General features: G+C 38.7%; 2 long non-coding RNA genes across 2 annotated transcripts; one reads left to right on the top strand and one right to left on the bottom strand.

Annotated features, from left to right (window-relative positions):
• The first annotated feature begins 1,380 nt into the window (after nt 1–1,380).
• Nucleotides 1,381–4,490, top strand: LOC116619904. The gene is made up of 3 exons (XR_004296922.2): nt 1,381–1,968; nt 2,223–2,242; nt 4,176–4,490. It is a non-coding gene; the product is annotated as an uncharacterized LOC116619904 (long non-coding RNA).
• Nucleotides 4,491–6,613: 2,123 nt separating this feature from the next.
• LOC125567967 lies at nt 6,614–7,903 on the bottom strand. The gene is made up of 2 exons (XR_007311947.1): nt 7,509–7,903; nt 6,614–7,020 (listed from the first exon to the last, which is right to left on the bottom strand). It is a non-coding gene; the product is annotated as an uncharacterized LOC125567967 (long non-coding RNA).
• Between the last annotated feature and the right edge of the window lie 5,193 nt (nt 7,904–13,096).

Here is a 13,096-nt window from a genome sequence, read left to right as displayed (position 1 = left end):
ACTGCGTGAGATCCTTGGTTTCCTTATATACCTCCTTGTCACTGAGCTGTCTTAGTTCCTCTTGAATATACTTATCCTTATCCATGACCACTACCCCAGACCCCTTATCCGCCTCTTTTATAACTATATCCTTAGCATACCTTAAATCCTTAAGAGCTCGGCGTTCATCCTGTGTCAAATTACTATAAATCTTACCTTGTTTGGTTGAAGATAAGATCTCTTCCTCCAAGGCTTTAGCGTACGCCTCTATAGCAATTTCGCGACCTTTTTCCGGACACCAAGATGATTTTTTTCTAAAAGCTGGGGTTTCCGAAAAATCTGCATCTACGGCATCCGGATCATAAAAAAAAATTCCCTTAACCTTATACGCCTAACGAAATCATTAATATCCTTACGTAAAGCAAACACATCCGACTTATTAGGAGTAGGACAAAATTTAAGACCCTTAGAAAGAAGAGCAACCTCCCCACGGCTAAGTTCCCGGCTAGATAAATTAACAACTACGTTAAGACCCATAGTAGACTCCCCCACTGTACTAGTAACCGCATTAGTATTAATGGTTTCTGGAATAGACCCAGATAATGTTCTAATAATATTGTCCATACTGTGAACCTCGTGCTCTGCTCCTCCATCAACCATGTAGTCTTGCTCCTTTCATCGCAATCACCTCATGCGAAGCATCAAACGCGATCTCTTCATGATCCACTGTCGTTTCCTTATCATGAAGAAATCATCATCACTATGGGTCTTAACGTAGTTGTTAATTTATTATTTCTTAAGACAGGGCAAAAGTTTCGCAGAACAGTTACTAATAAGATATATGTCATTAATTTTGACTTGGACTGTAACTCAGATTTTGTTGTTTATCTAATTACTTGCTCTATGTGTAGCAAGCAATACGTAGGGTCTACAATCAAAGGAAGCGTTTTAATAATCATAAAAGTAGGTTAAATAAGCATCCTAGTTTACCGGTTAGTGAAAGAGTTAAGGATGACCTTATCTATCAACATTTTCATTGCGACAATCATTTAGGTCTTAATAATGTTATGGTACAACTTATAGATAAGTGTAACTCTGACGCTCAGCTTAGGGAAAGGGAAGGCCAGTGGGCTTATCGGCTTAAGTCTATCTACCCGCGGGGTCTTAATAGTAATGACTTTTTTTGTAGTAGGAACCCACGTAGAGATGTGTAATTTCTTTTTATCCATAGCGCGCGCTATTCTAGAAAATGCGCGTTTTTGTCAGTTGTAATGTTTTTGCGTCTCGCGCCACTATTCTGATGTAAATAAGCTTGTAACGATTCACCTTCTTCAGTCTGCCCTGAAGAAGTCTTATTAAAAACGAAAATTTGGCAGAGTCGAAGTCCAGTTTTTGGTGTATTGAAGTTAAGTTGGTATTGTTTGCACCGCCGTGGAAAACATTTAAAAAAATTTTGTTTGTCTATTTACTCTCTGTCCACTGTGTAAAGTCCTTCCTAGTTGTAGCTCAAAAGTGGACTTTTTGTTCTTCGCACCCCCCGCCCCCCTCCTTTCCCGTCTGAGCACATGCGTTAGCTACACTGTACTCTTTGTAGGTCATTAATGAACAGGACCCAGCATAGAGCATTGTGGAACTTCTGAAGAAACGAATACAGAGTCTGCCTAATAAAAAACTTGCTGCTTTCTTCTGTTCAAATCACGATCAACGATAAGTGAAGTAAATAAATAAAAAAATTAAGCATTTTGACCACTCTAGCGGGCGAAGCTCAGCTACAGCGGTAACTCCCAGTACGCGCGCTATTACGTAAGTCATAATGTAACTTTTCCATGATTACGTAACAAAGGTTGCTAAGGTTTCTCGCCAGATTTTCTACATACACCAAACTGAACGGTCGACATTTTTTCGCTCTTCTATTTTTCTTAAAAATGTCCCACAGGAACCCAGTTTATCGGGCCGGCTCGATCAAGAATTTATCCAGCAAAGAGAAAGGTATTTAGTCATGTGAACACAAATGTCACGTGATCAAAGAATCATGTGTCGAAATTATTAAACCTTTCAATGAAGAAGAAGAAGAAGAAGAAGAGGAAAAGTTTTACAAACAAGAGACGGCATACAAAAAGACTCACAAAAAAGAACAAACATTTACTTTTGATAACACAGGGATTCGGGTAAAAAAGCCCACCACCACTGTAGCTGTAAGAAAATTTTTATCTTCGCTAATTCTTGTTTTTATTTTTCTTTAGATATTATTCTTCAGCAAAAGGTAAGATAATAAGTGATCCTTGTTGAATTATTATGGTGGACAATTTTGATAGAGTGGGATGAACATTAAAATGTGAAATAAAAAAAGATCTATTCACATTGAAAAAAAATTAAGTTATTTTAGTGCATTCCTTAAGTAAGTTAATATAAGTTAAGTAAGAATACTAAGAAAAACTTCAAACCTTTCTCTCATCTAACAAGAAACGTACCTTAATAGTACAATTTTTTCTGGTAAAACCCTTCGAATTTCTCCACTCATTCCCATGCGAATGTGTGATTTACTATAAGCGGAGATCCTATTATCACTATCTTACTTCCTATGCACGCCATGTGATCTTTGAAACTACATAATTGTGTCTTCTTGGATAATTAAGTATAAGCTTCTCCCTATTTTAAAAAAAGTCATATCTATCTTTCATCAAAATAAAAATGTAGAATAAAGCCATCCACAATTGCATTCTATGAATTATAAACACTAAATATGCTTCTAATTCGAGAAGGTTTGGATGAAAGCTATAGGGACTAGATATTCTCTTAAAATTCAATCTGATACACACTATAAGTTCATAATAAGTTCATAACTCAAATGACTAATTTTCCAGGTACTCACCGGGGATAGAAATTGTGATTTTGGCTGCTGATTGGTCCGTTTATCCTTAAAGAGATTATTCACGTCTTTGCTCAATGCAGCTAGACCCAGCACAATTTTGCAGTTTCAATATTAGCTTGAATCCCGAATTTTATCCTTGTTCATTCGGGTTCGTTGTTTGTCTATTCACTTTCTGTCCACTGTGTAATGTCCTTCTCCCCCCGTCGCTATGGGCCACCGCTGATTAAGGCTTCGTTTTTTGTCCATTCTTCTGAGTTTCATTTCTTCGCTGAAAGTTATCCGATAAACTAGGAGGAAAGTACAATCATTAAGCTTTAAATTGATATATAGTTTGTTGGCATTTGCTTTAATCCGACGCGAGCGCGAGCGATTTTGCCGGACGATCGGGGTAATTACCGCTTGGGTCTACGGTATCCTTAATGGAACTTCTGAAAAGGGTTTTTATTAGGGCAAGGTACTTACTTAATAAATTATATAAAGATAATAAAAAACTTATGCATTATCAATAATAAATCTGTAAAGAAAACAGTTTTATATCAAACTTAAAGGTAATAGAGAAAGGAAAAAATGTTTGAAAAGTGCACGGTCAAGCTGTTATTGCATTTTTGTCATATATTTTTTAAAAGTAGATTCACATTTTTTCAAATAGAGTTACATTTCTCCCTTTCAACTCCCCATTTACTTTCTGTTTATTTGTTTATTTATTCCTCTCTACCCCAAACATTAGCCAATGAACATGGTTTGGTTTGAAATAAAAAAAATGGAATTAAAAACTTTCAGTAATTTAGTATTTTCCTCCATTGCATTCATTTTTCAGTAGATAGTATGGGTGGATCCAGGGTTTCTAAAAACAACTGGCCAAAGGGTGGGTGCACTAATGTGTATTAATTTCAACATATTCTTCTGAATATTCAATTGCAGTACATGGAAACTACAGTATGGCATCTAAATCTTTGGAATGCTGTTACATTCTTGATATATTCTTCACAAGGTCAAAGATTATTATTATGCTGTTTTGATAAAAAAAATTAGCATAAATAAGAATTGACCGTCAGACTCTTGAAAAACATTCTCATCAACTAAGGCACCTTGAACTTTGACAGCCTTTTTTACACCAAGGTTTAGTACTTTCATACTGCATATTTAATATTATTGAATGAGTACTTGCTTGATCCATTTGGAGGGGCCAATACAATTCATAATTACATGGCAGTAAAAATTGTTTTTTTTTAAATTTCATTACATTCTTTCAATGCTGGCTCCGCTTTTAGGCAGTGCCTAAATCTATATTCACTCTCCTACTCATGTTCTCCTGACTCAACAGGTTATGAGCAAGAACAAATCCAAGATGACAGGCATGATCAGGGCCGTGGCAGGGGGTGGGGCACTGGTGGCACGTTCCCCCCCAATATTTTCGAAAATTATAAGGAAATAACCAATAGGGGCGTGGCTGTGCCCCCAAATACTATGTTACATGTTTATGTGTTGTGCCCCTCCCATTTCTTTAGGCCTTCTCAGGCACTGATGATGGCCCAAATTTCTTCTCGGCACGAAACACATTCATCTTGTTAATAAGAATTATTATCATTGGTTTATTTCAAAGATTGTTTATTAAATTTTCTATTGTTAATATCTAAAATATACTTGAGATGGGAGCGTTAAAGTATCCAACAAATCATACAAACGCTCTTTGAACTTTGACCAGCATTATTTTGGAACTAGTAGTTTAATCTACATGCGCGTACACAGGGCGTTCACAGGGGGGGTACACAGGGGGGGTACACTGGGGTTCACAGGGGTTACACAGGGGGGTACACAGGAGGGTACACAGGGGGTTCACAGGGGGGGTACACAGGGGGGGTACACTGGGGGGGGGGTACACTGGGGTTCACAGGGGGTACACAGGGGGGGTACACAGGAGGGTACACAGGGGGGTACACAGGGGGGTACACAGGAGGTTACACAGGGGGGTACACAGGGGGGGTACACAGGAGGGTACACAGGGGGGGTACACAGGGGGCTTCCCATCCCTTTGGCCGTCAAATAGTGGTTCATTTCTTATTGAAGGATCTTCGCAAATACAATCCTTTTTCCATATGATGCCTGACTATATACCTGTATACTCCCCCCCTCTCATTCTTGGTATACAATATAGTTATTTACAATAAATTATTTGCGTTTTGTTTGAAACACAAGTATCCCAAACTCTAGTGCCTGTGATCACGCTACGTTGTGACTCTTAGTTTGTAGTAACATATGGAGTTAAAATGAAACGTTCACTCTACAATGACATTAGCCTATTTTGCAGTCGGCTAGTTTGAACCCTGATGGCCGAGATGAAGTCGAGGAGGCGATCTTTTGGTGAATAGAAAAGCTCGTAGTCCTTATAGATCTCGGCGGATAATGGTGGTCATATCAGAATATTTCAGCTCTTGGCTCATATCGCTTGGTCTGATTGAGCATAGTGAAATTCTTCAGGGATGGTTCGGTTTGTTAAGGCCTTGACGGCCCTGACCCTTGAAATTCTGAGCCACCTTTTCAGGGGTTGTCAGGGGTACAAGAACGCATCTATCCGATTGGTTTTCTCAGCTTTTATATTATCTGCACCCCCCCCCCCCCCCCCCCCTCCGTCACAACGGCCGAAAGTCCACTTTCGGTTCTCAATAGACGTGCTATTTGTAGACAAAACTATAAAGCAAAAGTTGACCACTCTAGTATAATCCAAGTCAGACATTTTTAAACCAAATCCGCAAATAAACTTCCCATGGAGATACTGCAAAGGCACAAAAAATATTTTTTTGTTCCTTCGGGGGTGGTGAGATTTTTATGATAAAAAGCCCCCCCCCCCCCCCCCCCCCACTCCTTCCCCCAGAAAAATTAGGTCCACTTTTTGGGACCCTCCCAAGAAATATCCTGGGACAGGACCTGATTTGTTTAACAGCGTTTTAAAACTTAACTCAAGTGTTCAGCTGCGTTACTATGTGTAGTGCAAGGGTAGAAGTTTACTGTGTCCAATCCGTGGTGTCAAGATTGTTAGGGCCTGATAAAATTAAAGGGTATTAAAGCCGCATTGTCACCAGTTTACTTCCGGAGGTCCGAAGGAAACCTCAGCCGTTAAAAGACAAAAGAATCTATTCGAATCCGAAATATTTTACAGGCCATCCGCTCTAAATTAGCAGTCACATCCTCAAAGAAACTTCCAATAGACACACTGCTTTCTATATTTTGAAACATTTTTCGTGTTTTCCGTTAAAAATCATCGGATATTGTTAGGTAATCGACCGGAAGTAAACTGGTGACAATGCGGCTTTAATTGTTCAGCTCCCAAATCTCGCATGGTGCGTGGAAAGCCCCTGGGGTATAGACTCCGTGGCTACCTGCTACCCTGCTTTTGCTCGGTGAAACTCCACAGAAACGCTTGCTACGCAAGCTAGATTAGTCACTCTGGGCGGACTCACTCGAGCATATAATGTCAAAGAATGACAATCAACCACTATCTTGTCAACTTAACATTTAAAACTGCAACCGTGTATTTGCGAGAAAACCTCAAAATAATGGTCCACAAATGAAGTACTGGTACTTTATTGGCGATGGTTGTTTGAAAATATATTTGTTCCCCGCATAACTGATTAGCTGATATTGAAAGGTGCATATTTATGTGTGAAATGGTATTGTAGGGAAGCCAGATTGATGGCGGGCGCAAAAGGAAAATGCCTTAGGACAATAGGCGTCTTTCATCGCTAAACGAAGCAACGACAACAATACGTAAACAAATTTATTACAAAAGCTTTTAATGTCATTACATTCTGATTAAACATTTCAAACTTGGAGTGACCATTTTAACACACACACTAGTTTCTCCTCAGGCAGCTAGAGGTATTAATTTTTGTACGTTGTGACCGAGGCATCTCTTGGACGGGATTCTTCAACCCCTAAATTCAAGGAGTATATAGCATAGTTTCTTTCCATCGCCACCTTTACCAAAGATAGACTGCTCCGAATGGCAGCATTACGAAGAGCTGGTGCATGGGGCGTTGTGACCGATGCATCTCTTGGCTGGGAGGGATTCTTCAAACCCTGTAAATTCATCCTCGTATGCGCCTCTGCATTCCGACAACTGAGCAATCGTCAATAAAAAGGCTACTAGGATTGCGATGAGGAATTTCATCCTGGAATTTTCGAAAAATAAAAATACAAAATATAAAGATTTATTTGGAAGTATGTATCATTAATAATACTAATACAGTTCATTTGGTGATTGCGCTAAGATCTTATAATTAGGACCAGGTAGCGCCCGCTCATGGTGATTGTGTGTGCCGTTTAGCAAGAGCTAGTCTTCTGAACTAAAACATTTTCATAAAATTGTTTATTATCGATCTACTTTCTGCGAGTGAATTGCAAGGATTGCTAGAAGATTACAATACAATCAATCCGCGGCTATAAATTTTCTGGTGAAACTTGAAAACATTTTGTTTAACAAAGCGAACTCTAAAATCTTAATAATGTAATCTTAATCTCTTAGTCCCTAAAAAGATCAAAATGAAGTTGTCGTTGTCCCTTTTTGGAGATAATCTAGAGAACCTTTATTAGAGAACAAATCAAAAGCCTTTCCTTTAAAGCCCGATGTCAATTGCTTAAAGTACCGTACCCTGTTTACCTGGACTAAAATAAAATTCAGTCATGCACGGCTTGATTAATATAAGTGGTTTCCTTTCACCGGCTGCAATAATCTCCCAAGATTTCTCCTGAGAATTCTTTTTGTCTCGAAGAGAGAGGTGGCGTATTGGAGAGGTCTTGTCTCTGCATTGAGAGTGACATGCGGTATCATTTTAACATTAAAAAGCGAGAATCACTTATTGTACTCTTTGCGATGTACTACGATATTATTTATACTTGTTAAGCGACGGAGGAGAAGATTTTTGCAGTAGGGTACAGAGCGGGAGTATGTTGTGGTTTCAAATGTGGCATGGTTTGAATTTTTTTCAAACTGGTTTTAACAATTTCAAACCAAGAAGCATTTCAAACCACAACAAATGTGGCATGGTTTGAATTTTTTTCAAACTGGTTTTAACAATTTCAAACCAAGAAGCATTTTGATTTTTTTTCAAATTGATTTTAACAATTTCAAACCAAGAAGCATTTCAAACCACAACAAATGTGGCATGGTTTGAATTTTTTTCAAACTGGTTTTAACGATTTCAAACCAAGAAGCATTTTGAATTTTTTTCAAACTGGTTTTAACAATTTCAAACCAAGAAGCATTTCAAACCACAACAAATGTGGCATGGTTTGAATTTTTTTCAAACTGGTTTTAACAATTTCAAACCAAGAAGCATTTCAAACCACAACAAGTATTATTGCTTCTTTTCTACCAGACCATTCATTTTATGCCAGAAATGAGGTCAGAGTGGAATAAGATGACAGGAAGAATTGTGACTTGATTATGGCATTAAATGCATTTTAAAAGCTGCAACAATCTCCCGAGATTTCTCCTGAGAATTCTTTTTGTCTCCAAGAGAGGCTAAGGCGTATTGTGAAGTTTCAATGTGTGAAGGGGGGGGGGGGGGGGGGTCAAAAAAGTTTCATCCCTTAGAAGTAGGAACTCTTTTTATATATCATTATCGAAATAAGTAATCAAGAACAAAGCTGTTTCCTAGCGTTGCCAATAAAATATTTAGGCTACAATTACTGCTGTTGAGCCGTTAACGCTTTCCTAGAAATAACTAATTCAACCATGTTTATTACTCGGTAGTAGTTCATTTAAGCTTGACCTATAGGATCAATTAAAAAACAACAACTGAAATATATGCATTTGTAAAATGTACTAGGAATCTAGTACGGCAGGTTATAAATGATGTAAAAAAGTCTGACTCGGAAACCTTTGCTTTGGACACCCCCGCGAGTACCAGATCTGGCAGATCTATCAGACCAAGGGCACAGGACGATTTTTTTCTTTTATTAGGACAGTCCCATGCAGTAAAATATAAAATTGTCCTGCGTGATATGGACTAGTGATATGGCATTCAAAGATTATAGGTATAGATACATATTCTTTACTGTTTCGAAACGCCGAGGGCGCCCAACGACCATTTTCGGTCAAATATCTGTTCGGAAGCAAGGTCACCACGGATTTCGGGGTCGTCCTAGAAATGTCAACTTTTTTCGGAATTTGTATTTCTAGATCACCTTTGTTTCTTGGGAAGAGAGCTGGATCACCTATGTTTTTCGGAGTTGCTTTTGTTACCACCATCACCATTTTCGGGGAGATTTTTACGTCCGACCTGCTTTAAAAAAAGAAACCCTACTATATTTTCGGGAGCGAGTATACAAGGGACATTACCTAGAAATTTCATTTACGGATCTTAGAATCGCTAGAAGTTTCGGATGCCTCGGGATGAGTAACTAGATGCGGATGTTATTTCGCCTAGCAAATCCGGACAGATAAAAAATATCTAGGAAAGCACTATATTGTATAAAAATGACTGCAAACGAATAAAAACGGTATCTTAACTCATTTTAGGCCGGTTGTGAAATTTTCGTCGTTGGGTGCCCTTGAAATGCCACAAGGCCATTTGACGAGAAGCAATATGATTTCTTGGTTGTTTTTATTGCATGATTTGTTTATATGTATCTATATTTTCGAATATTTCGTATTACAGTGGAACCCTGATTTAACGATACTGGATTATACGATAACCTCGATTTTACGATGACGTTCTTTTCTCCCGGCGGAAAAACAATGAAATTTATGAGAAATTACCTCGATCTAACGATATTGGATGCAACGATATTCTCGATTTTACGATACAAACCTGTTCTCCCAAGCGAAATTTTGACCTCGATACAACGATATTACGCATTTCAAGAAATAAGGGACATTAGCCAGCGGTTTCTCTGGGCTCACATTTTGCTAGGCCCGCGAGGAATTACAGCGGTATCACAAATAAAAACGAGATTCCGGCCAGCACAGGGGCTTCCCTTTTGTTGTTACACTAGAAGTTTTTAATCAGGTTGACTAAAATTCCAAATAAAAGTAGTATTAGCGGTATTTAAACGTGCGAGGGGCATCTCTGATTTGATACGTCCAATGATAATGGAAGTGCGGCAGTCTTGCTGAGGTTGGAAAACATTATATGCGCAAATTTAAAAAAATATATATTTTAGAAAGGCTTTATGGTTCCCCTGTGTCTATCCCAGAAAGCCGTGGGGCCGTTTAAAAACAAAATGGAGAACGGACGAACGAAGAGAAGTTGTTCTTGCGGAGCGCACCGTTTTCCTTGCTTCAGTCTGTATCTTAAAGACAACAATAATGGTTCCTGAACTAGGCATAACTACATCAAATGTTATTTCTTCGGGAACAAGATTGGAAGGCGCTACTGCCTATTTTATTGGCCAATTTGATGGAAGGATAGTCGATTTACCAATTTCGAGTCCTGCACCTGTGATGCGGCGAACAGTTCTACCTTTTATACGACTACTTTTATGCCCGATTTCAATGAAATTACAGAGAATGTATGGAGGATTGTATGCTCTCAAGCGAACAAAAGTGCAGTGTCCAAGAAACAATTATAGGGCTTTCTCTGGCATCGTTTAAACGGAAAGTGTATCACTCGAATGGCAAGGTTTTTTTTTCGAGTCCTGCATCGTGAGCTCAAAATCTCTGAAACGAGAAAATTTGATAAATTGTGATGTCTCCCTACATTTCCTTATAATAAATGGCAGCCATTTTGACATTGTATGTGCACTATTACGCATGCGTGGCAGCCATGTTGTCTCTTATTTCTGGGAATGGATTCTGTCTATCAACAAAAAGAGAAAAACTTAAGACACCACACGTACAGAGTACAGTTAATCGATTTTCTTGACTTGACAGATCTTGTTAGATGCAGATTACAGTTTACAGAGAGTAACTGTACACAGTTAGGGTCATAACTAAAATTGGAGGTATAAGTTTACACAAGAGACCTGGTTTACCGCAAAATGGCGGCCACAGCCGCAGCGAGAGAACCACGCAGAAAACGTTCTTCTGTCGGCCGAATAATACTCCTACCCATGATTTATTGCGTTTACTGCATGCTAGAGTAACCCGGACGCCATGTTGTTAAGAGAATCAGTGCGATCGTGGCGAGAAAATATTCCGATTTACGGCCAACGTCACTCAAAATTTCACCCTCATGTGTGCCCAATCGATCTGAGAAAGTTGGGATTTCCTTTATGTCCGGACGGTGTCAGCAAAAAAGGAAATACATCGACAGAATCTAAAATAGTTTTTCATCACTTTGATGCTTTGAACAAGCGAATACCTCGTGGGTACCCCATGGGTACCCCGCCGTTTAGTTTTTGGTTACATTTTCGCAGGTGACATGCAGTATCATGGAATCTCACGTCCAGTACCTGAGAGCGTGTTTGAGGTAACTCGCATACATCAAAGTCGCAGAAGAAAGGTAGCCGACTAAAGCAAGCAAGAAGCAGAGTTGTGGAAAACCTTTTTTGTCTTGTTTTTTCATTTTGGTTGGGGTGCTACAGTAGCAGTTGCGAATAAAGATAATCGATGAAATTGAAAGGGACTGGCCTTGTGAGCACATGAGTAGGAGCTTATTTGTCTGAGATATTTTTTCAAGGGGTATGCTCTTGAGATACATGACAAGCGGAATTTTCTGTAGTATGCTACAATAAATAATTGTATACCTATCTTAAACCATGCTAGATGGCAACTTATTTTACGTAAATCCAGTGCACGATGCAAAGTTTGAGTGGATACTGCCAAATAAACAAAGCAATTTCTGCCGTATTCTCTTTGACATTGTATAAAGATACATGCCTACGTTTAAAGACTTCTGCATGGAAAGGAATCAGAAGTTTAGTACTTACACATCAAACCCCTGTTATCTTCTCTTTTATAAGGATGAAATGTTCATGTAAACTAAGTTGCACCCTTTAGTCAAGCGGACAGAATTTCTGTTCAAAAGAAGAAAGTTCATGTGGGTGTAATTGACAATTTATCATTCAGTTATACTATTTTGTAATTTTCAAAACATTGTCAGGCTAAAATGGGATGCCTGATTTGATATCAAAAATATAATTTTTAATGTTCGAAAATGATTCTGTCTGTTGTTTTCTGTAGGGCTTTCTCTAATGAACACACCCATACAGAGACAGATCCAGGGGTGGGAATGGGGGTGATTTTCGTCTGAAGACATCATATAAGTTAACTGTCACCAAATTTTTCTCATATGTCTGCTTAATGCTTTGGAGTATTTGGAAAGGGGTTGTTGGGTTGGTTTTCTGGAGATGATGGTGGCTAGCTGTAATTTCTGGTACACACTTGCAAAGCACAGGATCACATAATTCCCCGCTAGAATACGCAAAGGAAATTAGTGGCACAAAATAATAGAAACAATGCAATCTCAGCATATTACATTCAAAATCATGATCATTTCTGCTGCTTTACCACACTTTTAGGCCAAAATAATGCAGAATTGTTTCTAGTATGCACAAGACTTGAAAAATGTAACAATATTCATGAATTTCAGTTAGTTGACATGACAAATAAAATAAGTCATTGCTAAGCACCTTGGATTTCTTTTAAAAGTTCCTTTTTATGCTAGAATACATGGGGTTGTGTCCAAAAAATACCACCCTACTAATTCTACATACTGTCACACTTGAAATTCTATAGTTTAACACCCTGATGATAAAGAATGAAATTATGAAAACTACATTTTGGGTGGACTGAGAGAAAAAAGCTTTTAAAGCAAAAAATATTTTAATGTCCAGTGGAGTACAATGACTGTGGTCACACAAGTAAACTTGCAACCAGAATAGGTTTTTTAAGTTTAAGCCCCCTCTCTCTCTCACACTTATTTTTTTTTTTATAATAACTACTTACTAACCGAGAGTGAGGTCATGCCGGGAAATATTAATTTGAGGCTTTGGCGTATCGACCGAGGCTTTGCCGCTGAATACCCCCCCCCCCCCCCACCCCCCTCAGCCATGAATAATGAACACTCCCTTATTGCCCTCTTGGCAATGTGCTACGATATTTTTTATGCTTGTTATAGTGGTTTTAGATCACACGCGGCCTTCGCCGTTAAAAAAACTCAACGGCAATATTTGACTTTTGCTACACTACCTAGCATCAACGACATAATCCGTAGAAATTACAACCTCCTACTCTCGTCTAAGCGATACCACAAGGTTTTTACTGAGCCAACCAACCTCCCATCCTCTGGGACCCAGGGCGTC

The sequence above is a fragment of the Nematostella vectensis genome, chromosome 6, assembly GCF_932526225.1.
Source record: "Nematostella vectensis chromosome 6, jaNemVect1.1, whole genome shotgun sequence".
Taxonomy (NCBI): domain Eukaryota; kingdom Metazoa; phylum Cnidaria; class Anthozoa; order Actiniaria; family Edwardsiidae; genus Nematostella; species Nematostella vectensis.
The sequence above is the reverse complement of the archived record's forward strand: the minus strand, read 5'-3'. Positions and strand labels throughout refer to the sequence as shown.